At 46.7% G+C, this 5096-nt stretch overlaps 1 long non-coding RNA gene across 1 annotated transcript; it reads left to right on the forward strand.

Annotated features, from left to right (window-relative positions):
- The first annotated feature begins 513 nt into the window (after positions 1 to 513).
- LOC123182024 (uncharacterized) lies at positions 514 to 3217 on the forward strand. The gene is made up of 6 exons (XR_006491968.1): positions 514 to 724; positions 868 to 983; positions 1554 to 1622; positions 2247 to 2288; positions 2412 to 2486; positions 2604 to 3217. It is a non-coding gene; the product is annotated as an uncharacterized lncRNA (long non-coding RNA).
- The last annotated feature ends 1879 nt before the right edge of the window (positions 3218 to 5096 follow it).

A 5096-nucleotide genomic window follows, 5' to 3' on the forward strand; every position in this document is an offset into this window, starting at 1 on the left:
AAAAAAATGAAGCCCGTTTATCAAGCCAGCTCTCAGCCTCGCGTACATCGAACATATAAATGACGCTAGAGTACCCGCACAACTGGGGGCTTTGCTGTTTGGAGACGATTTTGACCGCCAGATCGACTTACTCGAAGCGCAACAGTGTTTTTTTGGCTGATGGCGTCTGGTCAGCCGTCCACCTCTTTTAACTTTCGTGACGGCTTTGGAAGAGAATGACGGGTGGGGTCATGAGCCTACAAGGGGCCATCGAGCAGAGGGAGGGTTTCCTGGAGAACTGTGTGAATGAGGCAGACCAATCCTCTCCCAGAAACGAGATCCTAGAAAGAGTCAGACAAATCCTCTCCCAGATACCTAGCGCAATCGGGTCAATCCTCCACGTCCCCTCCTCGCTGCGCCGCCTCCTCCTCCCATCCACTTCTCTGCTCCTCCTCTCGAAGCCCCATTGCGTGGTTGCCGCCGTCGTTCGTCTCTTTCTTCCCACGACGCCTCCCCATCCTCCATCAGCCGTCGTTCGTCTCTTTCTTCCCACGACGCCTCCCCATCCTCCATCAGCCGTCATTGGGCGCCGTTGTTCTGGACCGGTCGAATGTCGCTGCCAAGGAGCAGAGGAGGATGGCGGTGGGGAGAAACAGCAGAGGGGCACCGTCGTTCTGCTCACTCAGGGCGTGGGTCAGAGACGGACGAGGAGGCCGAGCAGTCCGGCATGCCGTCGCCTGCCAAGGTCTGGATCCTCCCCCCTCTTCCCTTCCATGGCAGCGCCCCGACCTGCCGCATCTTCCTCCTCGTAAGTCCAGGGGAGAGGAGTGACAGATTTGCCTCGTCTTGCGCGTCATCGGCTTGATAAGTTTTTTTCTAGCTTGGCAGACGGATGGGGCAGGCGAAGAAGAGTGGTGGATCTGCATCCTCGCTGCGGAAGGCTGCCGCTGTGCCGACTCCAACCTGTAGCCTGTTCCGGCTCAGGTTCGTCTTCGTTTTCCTTGGTAGGCACTGTCAGGAACATGAACAATATGTTGCAAGATTTGAAAAATTGATAATCAAGTATTTCCTTCATTTGTGCTCCCTATAACAAGCATAAGGATTAAGGATTCTGTCTCATACTATCAGTAATAAGGACACTTCCACCGCTCAATGACGATGCTTTCTTGGAAGCTCATGAGTCTATCGTAACCATGTCTGCTAGGCATGCATGTGGATATTTACCCAAAAGTTTGCACTTGCATCTCATTCGGTTTGGATTTCCTATGGCTCAAGTTTGTTGCTGTGCTTAGGTTTCAGGAATATTGACATTGTTATCTTGACCCAAAATCTATTGCTGCATCCTGCAAATTTGTGGTCGAGTGTACAACTTACTTTCAGTCAGCAGCTATGCTTTTGCTAAAAGAAATAGATGTTTTAGAAAAACTAACAAAGTTTATGTAGGAACAACACTTGGTTTTATCAACTCCTAGCCTGACAATTAATTGATGTCATCTATTAACTACCAACCTGAAAGTTAGATGTTTCCATCTTTATATTCTAATTTGTTGTTTTTTGATTCACGATATATGGAGGAAACATAAAATGGTGGAGTGCATGATGCTTCACCAGAGTCTGCATTATCGTCAAACGCCTTCCATGAGGTTTGATTTGTTTACACCAGAATTTAGCTATGCTTCCATTTTTTCTTTTGTAGATTATCAGATTTTTCCAAAGCACCATAGTTTTGGCATGCGTCTGGAGCTTCGCCTAGAGAGGATGAAACGAAAGTTTTAAGTCCCACTAATTAGATCAAGCAATTGTGTTCTTGAGCTGGTGTGTATAGGTGCAGAGTCCAATTAGTTGTCCTTTGTGCATACACAAGAAAGCTGGAATTTGGAGTATAGACATAAAGCATTGAGACTAATAGCCAGAAACAGAACACAGCATGATGACCTCTTGCTTGAGTGTGACTCTTCTTCACATGTGACTGCTCTCGTTGGAATACCATCCATGCATGACATGTTAAGTAGAACAGAGCGTGTCATACTGCTCGGAATTGTTGTTGCCTCTAGAATGTGATGATCTGAGGGTGTGAACTATTTTTTGTGCAAATTACTTGTTATATAAACTATCTAGGTGGAGTTACAGGACATGAAGAAAAGACATGAGAAAGAAATAGAGTGTAAAATTTGCTATATGGATTAACATGGGAAAATCCCATGAGCCAACTTTTTAGAACTATGCTACAACTTTTATGAGGCCATATTTTTTGTTGAAATCTGCAGGTTATATGATGTGTACATGGCAGTGTTACTGAACAGAAGGAGGTGATTTCTTTGCTCTTTCTATTGAATAATATTGTTCTTCACTCTTTCTAAGCTAATGAATTTATTAATATTACACAACTTAATTAATGATTATTTCTTCTTTTGGTCACTTGGGTAAGATAGAACATGATGATGCTCTCTTAATTTAGTTTCTCCTCCGCTGACCAAAGCATATAGGAAACACCAGCAACCCTTCTGGTGAGCACCATGTCTATGAAGTCATCCCATGCGTATTGTCCTTCTATGAACTGGGGGCATCCATGCGTTGCTAATAAGGCATTTTCCATCCTTTATTTTGCAACTCTGTATCAGCAGTTCTGAGGAAGCGCTCAACCTTGACGTTGATGCGGAGCATCCCAAGGTCATCCCCATGGACCTAACATCGTCTCACCAAGTGCCTAGCGGACCGATGACTAGAGCTAGAGCTAGAGCTCTCGAGACCGAGGTGACCTCTCTCCTTAGTGACATTACATATGATCCTCTCGAGACATGGCTACTACCTAAGTCCGAGACATTGTGCATGATTAGGTACCAAGAAGACCCTCCTGAAGATGCACGTGAAGACGGACAAGCCGCCAAGTCCACGGATGAAGAGGAACGCTGGAAGGAGAAGAAGACACCTCCAGGACCCGGACATCCGGCCCCCAAGCCCTGACGTCCGGCCGCTGAAGACTACAGCTACCACAGCCTTCCGGCCGCTGAGCCCCTACAGGCCTCGGACTTCCGGCCCCGTCATCCCGGACGTCCGGCCCCTCCCGAGCTCCCGGACATCCGGCCCCCCATCCCAGAAATCCGAACCCTCCCGAGCTCCCGGACAACCGGCCCCCCATCCCGGAAATCCGGACCCTTCCGAACCCGAGAGCAACAAGACAGCAATGCCAGCCCGGACATCCGGCCTTCCTAGCCTGGACATCCGGCCCGACGCCCGGACGTCCGGCCTCCCTTGTCTGCGCACAGTGAAGGGACAAGGCTCGTGTATCCCTTCTCCCCCCTAGACTATATAAAATCCCCCTCATCCTATGTTCTAGGGTTAGCATTGGTTTAGCTCATTTGAGAGATAGAGCATTGCTCATCCACATCGGATCTACTCCAAGAGAGAGACCGCGGCCTCTACGGAGAAGATCTCTTTGGATTCAAGACCTCCTTGTGGAGAAGACATCAAGACCCCCTCTTGGGCGGCCCCCTCAAGACCTCCTCATGGAGAGGATCGTGCTACTTGCATCGTCCTTAGTTGTCCGTGGACCATGTATCGTTCTATGTATCTGAGGATCTAGCACTTGTGTGACTTGTTCTTGTTAGTTTGAGTGTTCCTCTTCGTTTTCCCTTGTGTTTCCCTCGTTTTCCCCTTTGTGTTCTTCGTGTTCTTCGCAGGATTCTGCTCCTTTCATGAAAGATAGGGCGATTAGGGTTCTACCCTACATCATCTTGGTATCTAGAGCCACGTTAATCACGATTTCGGAGCCTCCCCGTTGTGTTTCTAGCCTTGTTTTGTTGTTTTTCGTCCTAATTCAAAAATTGCCCCACAAAAATAGCCCAATTTTTTTTGTGATTTGTTGCTGTGTTGAGATTTTGTTGGTTTGGATCCGTGGATTTGCTTTGTTTTGAGTGGATTTAGCTTCCCGTCCTTTTCCCCAAATTCCATCTTTAAATTCTTCTGAATTTTGCCCCGGATTTGACCTCCCCATGCGGTGTTCATCACATTCGTCCCCGGATCTAGAGCCCAGACATCCGATGTCTCGGACATCCAGCCTAGACATCCGGCCCCTGGCAGCAACATCTACATCCACCGTCCCGTTTTCCGTCCATATTTTCGCCAAATTTTGTTCCGGTGCCAACATATACTTCTGCGTACCTCCACCACTTCCGCATAGCACCACTATATACCCCATAGACAACCACCGCTTACCAACACCATCTCCGACAATTTTGGTCCAATTTTGCTTTGAGAATTTGAGTTGCGGTATTGTATCCTTTTGTGTTTCGGCTATCTAGGTACGGTTCGACATCAACATCACCGCCGCTCGTCTTCGCCACGGACGCGTCATCAATAATGACCACATTGACTACACTTTGGTATTCGTGCTACCATTTTGACTCCATACCTTAAGCGAGAACTGTAACCTCGTCTTGGTATTGGATACATCATTCTTGCCATTACATTGATAACCATCATAGCCTTACTCCTTTGTGTCGCTTACCCATCGAGACTAGCCATTGAGTATTGCTAGCAACGAGACTTGTACACATTAGTGATCATACTTCCCATGGCATACATACATGATTGTTGCATATATTGGTATCATCTCTTGTGTCACAAAGTTATCATCGCATACACAATTGCTATCTTGGTTCGTCAAGCATTGCATGAGAAGAGAGCTCAAACATCAAATAACCAAACAAGCTTTTAAGCAAATAGGAAAGATAAGCAAAGAGCTTTTAAGCAAGAACCATAGCATCATACAACATTAAGATTGTCATACTCGATCATCTTGGATCATATCATAGCAACACCTTGCATGGAGCATACTTGGGATAGAAGTCGTTGCATTTTTGCTAAGTAGGTTGTGCACAAGTTCTTGTATCCGCCTATTATGCAATCGTGCTAGCATCTCTCTAGTGTTGTGCAACAAGAGCATTTTTGTGGAAACCACATTTTGGCTCATCCTTGGTTGCCCAACCCCTCCTTTTGCGTGTGTGTTTCCGTGTACCTTATATGCTTGGTCTACTTGTTACATTGCATCTTGCGAATATTTTCCAACATTATTGAATCTCACTTACAATTGCATCAAATTTGTGCCACCATCCTAA

Source organism: Triticum aestivum, chromosome 1A (genome assembly GCF_018294505.1).
Source record: "Triticum aestivum cultivar Chinese Spring chromosome 1A, IWGSC CS RefSeq v2.1, whole genome shotgun sequence".
In the NCBI taxonomy this organism is placed as follows: Eukaryota; Viridiplantae; Streptophyta; class Magnoliopsida; order Poales; family Poaceae; genus Triticum; species Triticum aestivum.